The following is an 18,797-nucleotide window of genomic DNA, read 5'->3' on the forward strand; positions in this document are numbered from 1 at the left end:
TTTACAATTAATATATAGGAATAAGGTGGCAGGTTTCATAACTGTCAGTTATAAGTGATCTTGTTCATTGTTGAACACGTTAGAACATTAGATAGAATATAAGGATATGATGGAACTAATGTACTGAATTGATGGCATGTTATGAACCATAACCCATTTAAGTGAGTGTTTTGTCAGTGAAATATGAAATACATGTTCAAACATTTTAAATTTTGTTTCCTATGTTAAGTCAATTAGGGTCAATACTTTCAATAAGACATACATTTTTGTTGGACCAAACTATTTGTAGCATTGCCGCTAGCCCAAGTGCCGATGGGCGTGGAGCAGCACACACAGACTCCGACAGTGACGTACATTTATTAACATAGAACACATACTATAATGATGGCACTCACACACAACATTAACGACGGACATGACTATACATTTAACTCACTACACAACATTTAACAGGCTACACAACATTTAACATTGGCTACACAAACATTTTAACAGACCTCAGCAAACAATGACCAACATGATGCACACACTAACAGAGGTTTAAATAGACAGACAAAACACACGATGGTAACCCCGTGCAGGTGTGTGCCATCACGGAGGGCACGGCTACAAATGAGGGTGAACCCCCGTGCACGCGGCAGGCCATACCATGTGACTCGTGGGGAGGAGCGTCCCATTACATAGTTAAGATATTTATTTCATTTTATTTACTATATCATATTTTCAGTGGTTCATTTACATACTTTGCATACTTTGTTAGTATTTGGTGACATTATCATTTAATTCCTGTACACGAGTCGCATACATGGGGTGGCCTACCGTGAGCTTCACCTAATCCATTTTTGGCCATTCCTCCTGATGGAACTGGTGCAGTTCACTCAGGTTGGTGGCTCTCCAAGTTCAAACGCGTGTTTGACTTCAGTCCACAGGTGCTGTGTGGAGAACAGCCCAGGGCATCGTGATGACCTCTGCAGTGCATCCACGTTGTTGTCGTTATGCCAAAGTGGACCACTCCTGGATACTTGGGACCTGCTAGAGGCTTCCTTTATGACCATGTCTGACCTTTCTGGCTGTTGCTTCAACAGCTGTAAACGCCACCCACACCTTGACACCACACCCAGTATGATGCAGAGGTTCACATTTCTTCGGAATCAACGCCCCCCATACATAGCACTGATCATTATCGCCAAACAGTCCATTCCTGTTTTACCTCACCAGAGATCACTCGCCTGAAAGGCTCGGCCTTCGTTCTAGTGACACTCAGTCTAGGATTTTTTATGCCGGTCATAGGACATTGGCTTCTTCCTGGAGCAACCGCTGTTACGGACGATGGAGAACTTAGTGGTGAATTTTGCTTGTTCTGTACTGTCGTACCTTTATTGCTGTCTTGGGGTTCAGCTGGATTTTGGGGGTTGCAGTTCTTTTAGCCCTAGGAGTTCATTTGCAGCTCCACCTGACTGATGCAGTGTATGTGCGGTCCCGAGGGGGGGGTTACATTTGCATACAATTGTTTGTACAGATGCTCGTGGTACCTGTAGTTGTTTGGAAATTGCTCCCAAGGAGGAAAGCAACTTACAGAGATCCACAATTATTTCCTTCGGCTTTGGCTGAGTTGCTCGGATATTCCCAAATCAAGTTGAAATGTGTTTATATAGCCATTGGTTTTTTTTTTTGGTTTTTTTTTACAACACGCATAGTCCCAAAGCAGTTTTACATGTTCGGGTCCAAATTGGTAATGAGCAAGCCAGTGGCAATGGTTGCAAGATGAAACTCCCGGGGCAGAATTAAGGAAGGAGACTTGGCAGGAGCAAGCTTCAAGGAGAAGGCCCCCCTGGATGGCCCAGTTTACAAACAACCCATGCCATGTTTCCCAGTCTGGCACCGCACACAGTTGCTCTCTCCCAGTTAATTCCTGTGGCAATTAACCAGTCAGAGGCTTTCAAAAGTCATTACATCAGCTTCTGAAATCTTCCAGTGTTTAAATATTACCATGTTATATGTTAAAGTGTGGCCCACCGTAAATCTGATGTAGTAAATTTATTCAACATTTTAAAATGACCTCTGAAGTTCATGCCCTAAATGACTTACCAAAAGGCATATAGGTGGCAAATGTGTGGAGTACTGGAAAACTCAGTTTGAATGTCTTTGGCGTAGGTGTACGTAAACATTTGTCCTTAACTGTAGATCTGCTCATTGTTTGCTGGTGCAGGAACTCCCAAACTGCACATACTGCTAAGGTGCTGCAGTCAGGCCTGTGGCAGAGTAAAGGTGGGTGGGTCAGGGCACTAAGTGGTTGAAACTGATTGGTCTCAGTTCAGGTCTCAGCATGATTGGTCTTTTGGTTGGCCTAAAGACACAAAGTCTCAATAGTGAGTGTGGGACCTACAGAGATGGAACTACTGCTGCCAAAGCAGCATGAGAAAACAGCTATAGCAAATACATGGAGAGAGAGAGAGAGAGAGAGAGAGAGAGAGAGAGAGAGAGAGAGGTGGAAATGTCACAATATGTGGTGTGTTAGTGTTTCAGTGTTTGTTGCAGACATAACATTGTAATTTTGTTTCAATGTGTATGTGTGTGTGTGTGTGTGTGTGTGTGTGTGTGTGTGTGTGTGTGTGTGTGTGTGTGTGTGTGTTAACCTTAATACTGTTACTCCATTTCCTGTGCTGTTGCTATGGGCAACACACACAGCAGGGAAGATAGAGGAAGCCAGAAGTTCCACACAAAAGTGAACACACACACACACACACACAAACCTATTTTCTCTGCTGGGACCTGTTTTTAAATGAAATTTTCTCTGTTCCACTGTCCACCTTTGGTGCTACCATACACGCTCACGGTGAAATCCAATCTAAATGACATAACCTGACAGTAAACTTTTATATAAACAACATGTCCTCAGAAATGTTCAGCTCTGTTCTTACACACATACACAACACAAGAGAAAGAGAGAAAATAAGCCCATATCTAAATTAAATGACTTTCCTTTTTGTAGATAACGAAGTCTCACTGCAGTCATTCTGGGTTTGTTTTATTATATGCTTTATAGTCCCCCCTCTCTCTCTCTCTCTCTCTCTCTCTCTCTCGCTCTCTCTCTGTGCGTGCATGCGTGCGTGTGATCTCTAATGATCCCATGGGTGAGATATATATATATATATATATATATATATATATATATATATATATATATTTTTTTTTTTTTTTTTTTTTGGCTATGTGCTTCTTTGGTGAGTTGCTTTTCAGTCCTGTGTCTGCCTGAGAGGCAAAAGTCTTGTTTGTAGGTGTGTTTTTAAGTGGGACATTGATAAGAACAATTCCTTTCCTGAGAGCGTTCCTGCATCCAGAAAATCCACAGTGCAGAGTTGTGTGTTTATTCTCTTGTCATTTATTGCAGTTTGCTTAATATGTCTATGATACAAAGTGTTTGATCCTGATGAGAAGGATTAAACACTCCTTTCCTCTCATTTATTTTCCTCTCCTCTCCACTCCTCTATTCTCCTCTCCACTCCTCTATTCTCCTCTCCACTCCTCACCACTCCTCTATTCTCCTCACCACTCCTCTATTCTCCTCTCCTCACCACTCCTCTATTCTCCTCACCACTCCTCTATTCTCCTCACCACTCCTCTATTCTCCTCTCCTCTCCTCTCCTCTCCTCACCACTCCTCTATTCTCCTCACCACTCCTCTATTCTCCTCTCCACTCCTCTATTCTCCTCACCACTCCTCTATTCTCCTCACCACTCCTCTATTCTCCTCTCCACTCCTCTATTCTCCTCTCCACTCCTCACCACTCCTCTATTCTCCTCACCACTCCTCTATTCTCCTCTCCTCACCACTCCTCTATTCTCCTCACCACTCCTCTATTCTCCTCTCCTCTCCTCTCCTCTCCTCACCACTCCTCTATTCTCCTCTCCACTCCTCTATTCTCCTCTCCACTCCTCTATTCTCCTCACCACTCCTCTATTCTCCTCACCACTCCTCTATTCTCCTCTCCACTCCTCTATTCTCCTCTATTCTCCTCACCACTCCTCTATTCTCCTCTCCACTCCTCACCACTCCTCTATTCTCCTCTCCTCTCCTCACCACTCCTCTATTCTCCTCACCACTCCTCTATTCTCCTCTCCTCTCCTCACCACTCCTCTATTCTCCTCACCACTCCTCTATTCTCCTCTCCTCACCACGCCTCTATTCTCCTCACCACTCCTCTATTCTCCTCTCCTCTCCTCTCCTCTCCTCTCCTCACCACTCCTCTATTCTCCTCACCACTCCTCTATTCTCCTCTCCATTCCTCACCACTCCTCTATTCTCCTCACCACTCCTCTATTCTCCTCACCACTCCTCTATTCTCCTCTCCACTCCTCACCACTCCTCTATTCTCCTCTCTTCTCCTTTTTAACGTGGAATTTTCCTATCAAAATCAAACCCCTCCTTAGACTGCTGTGCACACAAACGCACACAAACGCACACACACACACACACACACACACACACACACAGGTCATCTGTCAAAATTATTTTAAGATCTGATCAATTTCAGTTCAAATGTCACTTTCATATCCAATCAATTTATTTATTTATTTTTTTTTGCACTGGCACCAATGCTGATAGGAGTCTTTCTTTCTCTCACTGTCTCTCTCTCTGGTGTGTGTTTGTAGGTGAACTAAGTGTGAGAATTCATTCCCTGTAGTAGCTCCCCTTTGTCAGTGTAGGAGAGAAGAGAGAAAAAAAATGAGACACAAAGCGAGAGAGAAAGAGAGAGAGACAGAAATAGGGACAAAGAGAGAGAAGGAGAGACAGTGAGAGGGAGAGAGAAGTAGAGACAAGGTGAGACAGAGAGACAGAGAGAGGGAGAATAGAGACAGAGAGAGGCAGAAGTGAGAAATTCGTTGGTTTTTTTTTTGTTGGAGCAATGCTTAATGCCCCTGTAAAAGACCTTCATTAGAGCCATGACACACACACACACACGCAATCTATCTCTTTCTTTCACACACATACATTCCCATAGAAGTGTCTGAGTTATTGACTTATCATGGTGTAATAGTGAACGTACATCATTCAATATGACAGAGGTATTATTGTCACAGACGTATTATTACAACTACACAAAATTACAAAGGTTGCATGATAAAATACAAGCCTACACACACACACACACACACATAACAGCATGACAAAACTTTTATTTTTAGCACTAAAAAATATATATTTCCACAAACAAACCCATGTGTGGACTCTAAAGAGTTCTAGAGACAAATCAAGGAGATGTGTGATTGTGTGATGCCTTGGAGCTGACCAATGTTTCTGCATTTGCAGTAGCTCGTTTCTTTTTCTGTGGCATGTACCGACAGGAACAGCAATGGTGGACACATGGAGGTTAGACACCAAACTAGCCAGCGCGTTTCACGCGCGCACCCGACGGCCGAGGCTTCAGCTGGATGTGCCAGTCTAATAAATCAAATAATGACCCACAGCTGTATCCTTATATTTCACAATCTAACACATTGTATTTCCATGTTGCATTTAAATGTTCTATGTTGTAACCAAAAGGGTTGTGGGGGAACAAGCAGGTGGTCCAGCACATTTAGATGATTTCGCCACCCTACTGTGACCACTGGACGTGAGAATGAACTGAGTGGCTGAAGGTGTGTTTGGGGAGGGAACCGAGTACCCCTGTTGTGAAGGACCGTGGTATGGTTTATCACAGTGATTCCTATCAAGTTCAACACTGCCTGATACATAAGGCTTTGTTCAGTTACCAAATGAAGTGATGACAAAGGCTGCAGCTGAGAATGTGATTGGATCTCCATTTATGAATATTCATTTCTTTCTTGAATGCGACAATGGAACGTTTAGCCCGTCAGCAGGGGTGTCTAAACCAGCATGCTGTGGGGGTCGAATTTGGACCCAACTTTCTGTATTGTTTGGGGCAACAAGTCACAAACTGCTGAGGAATAAACAGGCATATCTCTGTATTCTGAGTGTAGTGCTAAGACAATACTGCATTTGGGGTAGGAGAATGTTTAGTTCATGATATGTAGGCTGTGTATGGTCACCTCTGACATGGTCACCTCTGACATGAAGGCAGCTGACCACAGAGCTACAGATGCGTGCCGTGCGAGTGTAATCATCTTCTTTCGCCTTTTCCCAGATTTCAAACCCGGAGCCAAACGGAGGGGGCATCTCTGACTCAGCACATGGTTTCACTTCTGGGTGAGTGAAAAAAAAGAAAAAGAAACCTGTCAGCGGCGTCTACTGTCGGCTGGAGGTTCTCCACCTGTGCGCCGAGCTCACATGATGCTCCGCAGCCGGATGGGGGAACGGAGAAACGCGGTCGAAGCCGCGCTAATGAGAACTGTGGCGCGTCACGCTGTCTCGCCTGTTACTGGAACACGGCACAAACTCATCTGCCGGCACTGGTGGAACAAGGCTGGAAAGACATGCACATGAACAGAGCGCAGGACAGACAGGCAGACAGACAGACAGAAGGTTGGATGCCATATGGAGAGATGGAGAGATAGCATAAGAGGAGGGAAGGGAGGATGACAAGGTAAAGGAGAGGTAAAGGAGATGGCATGCAGGGACGGCTGGTAACGAGCGTCAGAGTGAGACGGAGGACAAGAAAAAGAGAGATTACAGAAATAGAAAAGGAGCTTAAGAGTTTGGCTTTGAAGGTCCTTTTGGCATTTGTTAAGGGAAAAAAAAAGTCATTTGTGGGGATGATTGAGAAGGTAAATTTGCTCACAAAAGAAGAGAAGAGAAGCAAAGAGAAGTGAAGAGAAGAGACCTCCCGAGGGAGGAAAGGCGATTGTGTGTGTGTGTGTGTCTGTGTGTGTGTGTGTATGAGGGACACTAACACCGATCTACCTTTGCCTTGGGGAAGAGAAAGACACAGGCAGACTGTGCTGAGACCGAGACAGAGCATGAGACAGAGAGAGAGAGAGAGAGAGAGAGAGAGAGATGGACAGAAGATTCCAATAATACAGAATAAAAAACAGGAAGGAACTGTCACTCATAAAGAGAGGGAACATGTTCCTGGAAAAAGGATAAAAATAGCAACAGAGAGTCCAAGATAATGAGGGAAAGGGATGAGTGACAGGCCTTGAGCAGGGGTGTGATTTTGGGGGAGCAACTAACAATTTTAAAGCGTAAAGAGGAGAAAGAAAATTCTGTGAACAATGAGAAAGGCAAGGCACAATGAACGGAAGTGAAAACGAAGGTTTGTTTTTGTAAAGGTAGAAAATGGAAGCTAATCAGTTGTTCTTTCTCATGCATATAAACTCACATGTACACAAGTACACGTAGGTATAAATATTGAAATAAGTAATAACTGTTTGCATAATTAATCCACTCTTTTTTTGTTTTTTAAATGTACAGAATGTTTTTTATGACATTGTGAGATATACATGTCAATTAGGTTTTTAAACTCATTTTTCCTATTATTTCAATATTCAAGATATACAAGGAATATACAATGTATTTCCAAATATATCATTTGTATCTTGCATGCGCATCTTGATGGATGCCCATGCAATACTACAACATAATGGTATTTTAATGACTGTGGAACACGTATTTTGGTCACTTCCTGTCCTGCAAACCTTACACAATGCACACATGGAAGACACCCAATGAGGCAATGCACCGAGAGATGTTGTTATTAATATATATAAAAAAAAAAGACTGTGGTAAAACCATACACAAAATAAACACCAGAAATACAACAATTTCAGACTGTCACAGAAAATACAATTGTTATGGCATTATGATTATAAATTATATGAATTTTACAGAACAGCATGGTTCAGCAATCGGCTATCTGTATCCCTGTCCAATCTCATTCAAGTATTGCAAACTCAAGCTTCACTGCGCATCCGCCCCATGGATGTCAAACAAGTAATAATTTATTATCTTCTCAAACAGTATTATCACCAAGTCCCTGGTTTATATAAATGTATTTGTACACAGCACATGTGGATGGGTGTGTGCTTTATGAAAAGTAGAAAATTGTCTTTTGCATATGCAGTCACATTGTTGTTACATCTAACAGATTATGCATGCTTGTAATGTCCTGACACATTCCCACCTCTGTGTATGACATCACCTGGATCTTTTTAAGGTCTCATCATCCTGTGTTTAACTCCCGGGTTCGTTCTGGTTTCGTATATTTCCATGGTAAGTTAACCCCGGCTTGTATAGACGGATGGTGTATTCAAAACTGATTCAGCCTGCATTATGGTGTGGGGGCTTATTACAATACATCCAGCGATAGTAAGGGGGCCAAAATGTTTCCTCCTCAGGATATTTTTCTATAGATTATATGTCGATATTTGCAAGCAACATTTGAGATCACCATTTAAGATCTTTATCCACCTAGATTCAGTCTAGTATATATACATTTACAGTACCTAAAAACTCTGGAAGTTGAAGCTTAATGTGACTTTACACCAGACCAGTTCGACATCCATCATAATTTCGTGCTGGCAGGAAAACACGGTGGACGACGACAGATGCATCCAGATGTTCGTCTTCAGTGAAGTAGATACCACGACTCCACCGGGAGTCCACTCCACCGCCGTCCTATCGTCTCCAGCACGTCATGTTTAAGGACGCATCGGTTCTCCAAGGCTGCGTTCACACAGCACGCAGAAGTGGCCCGAATCCAATTGTTTTTGTTAGGCTGTTCACATTAGTATTTTAGTACATTAGCTTGAACAGATCAGGCTCCTAAACTGACTCACATGCACAAAATAATCTGCAGTGGAGGCCGACTAAGAATTCAGAAACAAGTTTAATATCCCGAAAACGGTGAACAACAATAACTTAAAACCAGACTTTTTTATTTGCTAATCTCTTCGCATCATTAATTACATCGCTAAGAACATGAAACGCCACACGCTTATTGTTCCAACCGTTACGATTAGATGACCGCTGCTATAGACAACAGGGGTCAAAATGGAGTACACATTAAAATGTTGTCCGACTGTCCCACCACTGAAATCCCCCCTCACTGTTTTCTAGCTTTCCTTCACCTGGACTAACATTTAAAAAAAATGCATTAATTCCAATCTAACTGTTGAGAGTCGTGTTGCCGCCATCAAATATGTATCGGACCACATAAGAAAGCGGCCCAAATCGAAATTGAAAACTAGAGACCGTGTAACTGTTTTGCTGTTCACACTGCCATCCAAATGACAAATGAAGGAAAATGCCGGATTTGGACCACATTCACTTGCTGCGCGAACATAGCCTAAATGCGCCCGGAGGAAGGAGGAGAGTGGAGGCTTTCAGAGCGAAGAAACGGCTGTGTTCTGTACGATTGATTGATCAATTTTGCACCTCCAGCTGCCTCTGGTTCAGGCTAAAAGCCATGGCGGAGCGACATCTCTTTACAAAGGACAATTTATTTTCAGCTTTATTTTGCATTTGCAACTTTAACCGTATTTCATATGGATCTATTAATTGGCCAGTTTAGGTTTTCATCTTCGGTAAGATGTTCAGGTTCATAAATGCACAGATTACGCATGGCCTCCCGATTCCCATTGGCAGCATCTGCTTCGCAGTGCTACAGAACTGTACGGTGGGAGTATAGTTAAAATAGCACCCTTCACAGCCATAGAATTCAATAAAGTCTCCAGAAGTGCTGATACGGTATCTTTTAGATGAACGGCTAGTAGCTAGGGATGAGCATGTGCCTTTGCAAATTGAGTCAGACTTGCAATTTTTGCTGCGTCCGCTGCTCCGGCGTGACTGGTGTCGGTTAACGTTAGCATGTTAGCATGGCGGTGTTAGCCAGCGCTTGTCAGAATCACTTCACTGGCTGTGTCTTCAACTCGCTGCCTTGATGAACCAGCTGCACACGGACGTCAGACTAGTACTTGAATGTTGAAATGACTTAAAATGTCCATCCATACTGGTAGCAACAATTTAAGGTTGGCCCACCTTAGCTGAAGGTCTATGTTTTCTGTTCAAGGAAAAATGAGCTACCTAGTCGGCTTGGCATCCATCTTAAAATCCCTTTTTTTTTTCTTTTTTTTTTTTTCCATCTAATTGACATTGTAGAAATTATTAAGTCTTCCCAGACTTGTGACCCGCAGTCAAAAATGTATAAAATGAAACAACAATCTAATATCTGGCAGTTTTTCCAATGGGTTTTTTTTTCCTAGAAGGAAAAACAGCAATTCTTTATTAATGTAATTGATCTAATTAGAATGCTATCATGATTTCCCCATCAGCCTTATACACATGTTCTGAACATTACCACATAATGTACGGCTTCCCTGGATTGAATAGAATAAGTAGGAAGAGCCGTTCAGTTTGTGATTACTTCTCAGTACCTGGTTCTTGATTCTCATTGTCTGGTATTTGTTCTTTGCTGTAACGGTGAACGGTAAAGAGGCGGACGCATGTGCGGAGAAGAGCGAGATTTATCAGGGGCAAATCCTAAATTAGAATCGGTATAACGGTCCAGGGTCATAGAGCCAACACGGAGATTACGGGGATACATTACAAACAAACAAAAACACACCAAGGCAAACAGGGGAAGCAGGCTTTAACAGAGACCTGGAAACACAAAAGCTTTGAAACATCCAGACATTAAACCAAACGCAACCTTCAAATAAACAAGCAACAGCCCAGACCAAGGCCACAAGGCAGGGTTTAAATAAATTAACTAAAAGAGGGACGGAGAAAACGAAACTATGGAACGGAACTGAAATACACAAGACCGGGGAAACACGGAACACGGAAGATGGGATGGATCGTGAAGAAATCAACAGGTGTAAGAGAATGGGGAATGACCTCATATAATAATGTAGTCTAATCGGGCTGGTGATCTGGAGGACCTACTACTCATTGACCAAGTTTCATGTCTAGGATTTGCTTTTTGGTCTGCATGATTCATTTTAAGGGAGAAGAAGAATAATAAGAAAAATCCTAACAAAAACAACAGGGTTCCAATCAATTCCAAGTGATTGGACCCTAATTAAACTGGGCAGAGCCAACCTTCTATATATAAATATATACGCATATACCCAACATGTACAGCAAGTTTTACCTTATATATAAGCAGATAATTCTGTGTCTTAAATAGAATTTAATGCACCCTCAGTTGCAGAACAGAAGGCACTGATAATACAGATGTACTTCCAGTCCATTAGGTCCATTAGCTCTATTTTTGAGACCCGTTCAGTGCAAAGAGTGGATATATGCCATCAAATATTATATCAGAGGCATGAGAAAAGCTATACTGTCTAAATAAAATATTTTAAAACATTGAAGATTTTTATCCACCCAACATTTGAACATTTCATACAGAGTCTCCCTCTGACTCTCCGACACTGATGTTTTGTTTCCAGTGTGCACACACCATTTTGAGAGAAAATATCACTTTTAATATATTTGCCTTCCCAGTTTGACTTTGCATGAGCTACATATCTGGTATCCACAAAGAACAGGGACAACCAAATAATAACAGTGAGGAATTAATACATCGGATGTGAATACATCGGATGTCCATTTGGCCATGACGCAAACACATTTTTGATGCCATTTGTAGTAATTGGGCACTTGATGCAGCATGTGTTGTCTAAGGTGTTGACTCCAGGGCACCCTTCGGCAGTGGGCTTGGCATCACCTTCTCGGTCCTTCGGGATAAACAATGCTAATGTAAAACAAGCAAAAGAAGGGACACATTCATAAAAAAACAAAACAAAACATACAGCTCTATTTTTGCCAGGCTCGCAAGGGCAAACAAATTCCATTCCTCTTCTTTTTTGCCCATGGCCTCACGAAAAACAGTAGCCAACAAATCAGGGTCTGTGGGATATTTGCCCATCACTGACTTAAAAAAGTCTCGAATGTTTCTTTACAGAGCTGTGTCTTGAATCAAACTGAAATCCTGCTGTGACTTGGTTGGGGTTTTGACAGGTTTTACCGGTTCTTGGAGGGCTTCCTGATGTCTGCTGCAGCCTCCTCCAAAGCTCCTCTGGCCAGAGTCTTCAGATATTTGTCATCCTCCTTTTCTGCAAAAGATGGCATAGTTATGTATACTTACACTCGAATTCATACAGAATAATCTAACAATTTTGCAAGGCAAATAATGATCAGGGGCAAGCCGAACAGATCAACCTTCTGGAAGCACCAGGGGTTCAAATGTACTGAAGTTTAAGGCTGGTAGGAGAATGAAGTATAATTTGACTTTTGTATCCCACTATAAACCCACAATGCATATGCCCAAAGGTAACATGCTTAGCTGAGCTCAGTTGCCATAATGCCACTACTTGTTAAATGTAATTCTGCATTTGTTTTGTAGCTGGCCTCGGATGCATATCCTCATCCATAATTTGAGGATGATGGCATCCCAGATCACAATGTGATGTGTGCTGTTTTAGGTTTGATGCAGGTCAAGTGGAGCCACACTGTTCAGGAAATGACAATCATTTTGTCTTCATAAGAGCCATTAATGACATTTGATGATGTATGATGAATGTATGAGGTGTTTGTTTTTGTTTGATTGTTGTCACTCGGGAATTCGTCCTGGACACTGACATATACACCTCTCATGATTAGTAATGAATATTAATTATTTTGAACAAAATTTATGAACAATTTATGAACATTATACTTATTATACATAATAAATACATTTCACATTAACCCTCACTGAACACACACACACACACACACACACACACACACTAGTATATATACTATGTTCTATATACTATAACTATATACTGCATACTATATACTAGTTATATAGTGTATATATATATATATATATATGTATATATATATATATATATATAGTTATATAGTGTATATATATGTGTATATATATATATATATAGTTATATAGTGTATATATATGTGTATATATATGTGTATATATATATTTATATATTTACATTTACTGCATTTAGCAGATGCTCTTATCCAGAGCGACTTACAAAAGTGCTTTGTCATTTACTCATAGAATATATCCTAGTACAGTACAGTAGGTTAGAATCAAACATAACAATGAACTAGAAAACTGTAGAATACAGGGATGAATGCTGATACCTAGAAGTACAAAATACATAAGGTGTATCTTAAACAATGATAAGTGCTATAAACAATAAGTGCTAGAGTTTGTGCCGATGGTCGTGGAGCAGGACGCACAGACTCCCTCGATAAAGTGAAACATTTATTAACGAAAGACGCCAACAACACTGATGGCACTCATTAACAAAAGACATGACTTCCATAGTTAACAAAACACATTACACAATAACACTTAACTGACTACATATGTGGTTAACATATAACAGCAGACTAACAATGACCATCACCATACACACAGTAGCGGAAATTTAAAAAGACATGACATTAAACCATGTGCAGGTGCGCGCGATCACAAAAGGCGTGGCCACAAACAAGGTGAACCCCCCTACACGTGCCAGGCTGTACCACGTGACTCATGGGGGTAGCGTCTCGTGACAGTATCATGCTATAAATAAGAACCTTTAAATTGAATTTAAGCAAATGTGCAAAAATGACCTTTAGGCTTCAGTGGGGATAATATATAAAAATATTCAGGCAATAAAAAAGAGTTTAAAAGTCAAGTCATATCAAATCAAATTTATTTACATAAATTATATATTTTACAACAGATGTTGTCACAAAGCAGCTTTACAAATGTCCAGGCCCCCAGTGAGCAAGCCAAGGGTGACAGTGGCAAGGAAAAACTCCCTACAACATGAGGAAGAAACCTTGGGAGGAACCAAGACTCAAAGGGGGGGCCCATCCTCCTCTCGCTGACAACACCACAACAGTAAAAATATAGTCAATAAAGAACAGAATAAGTAGTGAAAGAGAAAAATAAATATGCAATAATAAAATAAAAAATAAGCAATTAATGTCTAGGTGTGCACGTGTCCAAAACCCATCCGGCACGAGAACGTCCATCGAGGGCAATGGAGGTGTGTTGGGCTACAGCATGGGACATCAGGGGAGGTGGGAGTAGCCATGGCAGCTGAGACAGGTTGAGGCTCAGTAACATCGTTGTATCAGGGGTAGGTTTACCTCGGCAGAAAGAGAGATTATTAGGCATGTCCAGGTACGAGGGTGTGTAAATTAAGAAATTATAATGTGCAAATATGGACTCTGGCAGATCTAGCTATGGCAGCACAGCTAAAAGGACAGAGCCAGAAGGAACCACAGGCATGAGGGTCCCCTGGAACATCAGCACTCCACCACTCTCAGTCAAGAAAATTAAAAAAGAGAGGTGAAGTGACAGTATCATAACATGCCAGTTTACCATAACTCTCAGTGCCCATGAAGCCCCAGATCTACATGTTTACCTAAAATGGGAAGTAGTTAATAAATTGCCTGACTGTACAGATTTCAACCGAGCCTTAAATATTGAGACTGTGCCTGAATCCTAGTCTTGAACATTTACAGGAAGGTTATTCCATAGTGTGAGAGCTTTTTAGGAAAAGGTTCTGCCCCATGTGGTAGAATTTATTATTCTTGGTACTAGTAAAGAGCCTGCACTGCTAGATCTAAGCAGACATGATGGGTCATATCGCACTAGGTGTCCTCTAAGTTACTGTGGGGCAAGACCATTCAGTGCTTTGTAGGTCATCAGAAGTATTTTATAATCAATATGAAATTTTACTGGGAGCCAGTGTAATGTAGCTAAGATAAGAGTGATGTGTTCAAATTTTATAGTTCTAGTAAGAACTCTGGCTGCTGCATTTTGAACTAGCTGGAGCTTGTTTAGGCACTTCATAGTGCAGCCAGATAGTAAGGCATTACAGTAGCCCAATCTGGAAGTGGTAAATGCATGCACTATCTTTTCTGCATCATGTGAGGAGAGCATGTTCCTAATCTTTGAAATGCTCCTGAGGTGGAGAAAGGCAGTCCAAGAAATATTATTTGCATGAGCTTCCAACGAGACACTGGGATCTATAAGCACTCCAAGATTTTTAACTCTTAGAGGAGATGTGATTGGGAGACCATTGAGGTTCATTGAGTAATAAGAGAGTTAGAACCTAGCTGTCTCTGGGCCTAAAAGAAGCACCTCTGTTTTGTTAGGATTAAGTGAGAGAAGGTTTCTGGTTAAAAGCCAACAATAGGCCATTAACTACTTTAATCAGTGCTGTCTCTGTACTATGATGAAGCCTAAACCCTGACTGAAAGACTTCATATGTCTGGTTTGGATTCAGGTATGAGCTTAAGCGTTGAGCTACAGCTTTTTCTAGGATCTTGGAAATATATGGAAGTTTTGACATTGGCCTGTAGTTTGACAGTTGACGTGGGTCAAGGTTAGATTTTTCGATAAGTGGTCTGATTACTGCTAATTTGAATGATTTATGTATGTAGTCAGTGTTCAAGGAGGAGTTTACTAAATTTAGTAAAGGTTTAATTACTTCTAGTAGGATTTCATTAAGAAAGTTTAAGTAAGCAAGTGTTGAGCCCAAGATCAGAGATGCAGGTTCTGGCTCTCGGATAGGTGTAAAGGCTTCTAGAGTCTTTTTTGGCTTGTTGTTCTGATCTCTTAAGTAGCTGCCCAATGTTATGTTAATACTGTGAATGTTCTCTAATATGTTTAATTTTCTCTTTGAAGACATTCATGAACTCATTACTACTATGTGAAGTTGTAATCTGAGCATTGGCCTCTGTTTTATTCCTAGTTGGATCGTAGTGCAATTGTATTAAATAGAAATCTTTTATTATTTTTCTTATTTTCTATAAGGGTTGAGAGATAAGATGTCCGGGCAGAAATAAGTGCCTTTCTATACTTGAGACGGCTCTCCTTCCATGCAAGCTGGAAGACTGCAAGTTACTGTGATGCAATTTACGTTCTATTTTTCGAGTGTTTTGTTTTAAATTGCGAATGTAATCATTATAACAAGGAACCAATTTTTTGTCCCTAATTTTTTTTATTCATTAGTGGAGCAACATCAGAGTGCAGTGAAATACAGGTACTAAGCATTCAGTCATTTGATCAAGTTCGTGGGGTTTGAGGGTATCCTAGTCACAAATGATAAGTCTGGGAGATTCACAATAAATCTAGATACAGTGGCTGACATGATCGTGCGTCTGGTGTGGTAGCGAGCTGAGGTTACTATATTGTGGCTTATATGTAGTTCAAAAGAAATGAGGGAATGGTCTGAGATAGCATCAGACTGGGGTAGTACTATGTTCTCTATGTCTACACCGTATGTCAGTACTAAATCAAGCATATGCCCACCAGAGTATGTGGGTTCTCTTGTACATTGGGTGAAACCAATTGATTCTACTATAGAACTAAAGGCCGATCTCAGAGGGACTTGGGCACTATCAAAGTGAATACGGAAATCACCAACAATAATGACTCTTTCTACTGGAGTGACTAGATTAGAGAGGAAATCTGCAAACTTGTTAAAAGATTGTAAATAGGATCCTGGTTGCCTCTTGATGCAAATTAGTGGAAGAGGCTGGGTAGGCTTCTTATCGCTGGCTAAATCACTTATGCTAGTAAAAATAATTTCAAAGGACTTGAAATCATAACTAACTATTTCGTTTATGGTTGATGTGTCAGTATAAATAACTGCAATGCCGCCTCCACGGTCAGTTAAACAAGGACGGTGTAGCCAGAAGGACATGCTTCCTTTAAAGCTATGTACTCATTTGGCTTGACCCAGCTTTCTGTTAGAAAAAGTACATTAAATCTATGATCTGTTAGGGTTTAATTTATCATGAGCTCTTTAGATGTTAGGGATCTAACATTTAGTAAGCCCAGCTTTAGGTTAAACATGCAGGCAATATTCTGTGAATGAGTTGCTTTAATACTAATTAGGTTATTAAGACATGTTTTTCTTTGTTTTCTTTATTTCTGCATAGCTCAGGGAACAGACAGAGTGTCAATATGTTGAACCTCGGGTGTCATCTCATAGCAATTAGCAGATGGCTGGTTTAGCCTTTGTCTGCTGCCAGGCCTCCATTCTGAATTGTCATAGATTAACTTGGTCTGTTATAAAACTGGCTTATGTTACAGGAAAGGAGAGCAGCACCCTCTCTGGTAGGAAGTATACCATCCCACCCTAAAAGGCCAGGCTTGCTCTTGAATGTGGTCCAATTTTCTATAAACCCCGCATTGTCTTGTGAGCACCACTTGGACATACAGTAGTTGAGCAAAGATAACCGTCTGTACATGGCAACAAGGCACTAGTAGCTCAGTGGTTAAGGTACTTGACTTGTAATTGGAAGGTTGCTGGTTCAAGCCCAACCATTGCTAAGTGTGACCCCTGAGCAAGACCCTTCAATTGCTCAAGTTATACTCAGTCATAATTGTAAGTTGCTTTGGATAAAAGTGTCAGCTAAATGCCATAAATGTAAATAATATCACTACACTGCATTGGGATGGGACCAGAGCATACTATAGCATCGGACAACTAATTAACACACCTCTGCAATGTTATTTTCAGTAATCTCTGACTGGTGAAGTATACACCTAACTACTGCTGCTGGTATCCCTAAGGGCCTAGCTAATTTCACGTGTTGCAATTAGAGTCCCCAACAGGCTTCTAAGCAGGTGCCTCACTATTGTATGCAGTCCCTTTTCAAAATGTTAAGCACCGTTGTTTTAAGGCATTTTTTTGTTTGTTTTTAAAAATAACCAGACCCTTCTTGTTAGCACACACCTGCACATGCTTTAGTTTTGTTTGTCTGTATGTATTTAAACCCCTGCTAGTGTGTGCAGTATGGTCAGTCATTGTTCATGTTTGCCTTTGTTCATGTCCACATCATCAATGTTGCTTGTTTTCACATCCATGTTCGCCGTTTACGTTATATGTGCGTGCCGTGGTCTTAGTTTGTTAATAAATGCCTGTCGACATCATTGGAGTCTGTGCGTCCTGGTCCTCGCCCTGCGGCACTTGGGCCGCTACAGAATGGCTGACCACCACAGGACGCCTACTCCATTGACATTAAACGGACCTCCTAGAGGGAAGTGCTTAGGCACATCCCACGCTGCTGCCAGGATCCCTGGACATTGGGGAGAGGACCACGACCAGCATTTGCAGCCACTCTGGAGGAGGAGGGGAATAGTGTTTACGCTAGGAGGGGAACGCCCCCTAGAATTTCTTGGGGACTAGGGCTACCAAGCCAGGACCGCGGAGAGCCGAGGAGCTCCACGGGGACGGCGGTGTAGTCCGTTGGTGGAGCCGGCTAGGTCCCTGGGCTAGCAAGGATAAAGCCTACTTTCTTCCTCTTTCATGGAAAGGCCAGAAGTACCGGAAGGGTTCGCCCAAAGACCAGGAGGTATACTGCCTCTGGGGCTCTGCTTGGGCAGGAGGCAAAAGGAGGACCGTAATGAGGAGTAGCACGTTCGGAGCCAGGGTGGACGTGCCCCTCTGCGTTTCCAGTGAGGCCAAGGACACGCCTCCAGCGCCTACGCTTTCAGTGGGCACTGCGTTGAAGCGCCATTCATGTGTCTATAGCCACATCTGTTTGTGCTTACTAGAGCCTTTTGTGTGTACAGATGCAGACACATTGTGGTGCAGAGCGTACCGGACTGCCCTGGGAGACTCTGCCTTTCCTCCTCATGAACTGAGAGACCTCCCTTGTTAGCTCCTAGCCCAGCTTGTGTTGAGTGGGCACCAGGCTTTGTCATGTCCTGTGTTTTGAGTGTGTATGCACATGGCAGCCTGGGGTTTGTCGTCCTGGGGATGGATGCGGTGGGAGCCGCACCCCTTGGGAGGCGGTACTGTCAGAGAACACTCCCCTTCCACTGGTCACGTGGTATGGCCTGCCGTGTGCAGTGGGAGTTATTCGTT

Source organism: Electrophorus electricus, chromosome 21 (genome assembly GCF_041902795.1).
Source record: "Electrophorus electricus isolate QZ-2024a chromosome 21, ASM4190279v1, whole genome shotgun sequence".
In the NCBI taxonomy this organism is placed as follows: Eukaryota; Metazoa; Chordata; class Actinopteri; order Gymnotiformes; family Gymnotidae; genus Electrophorus; species Electrophorus electricus.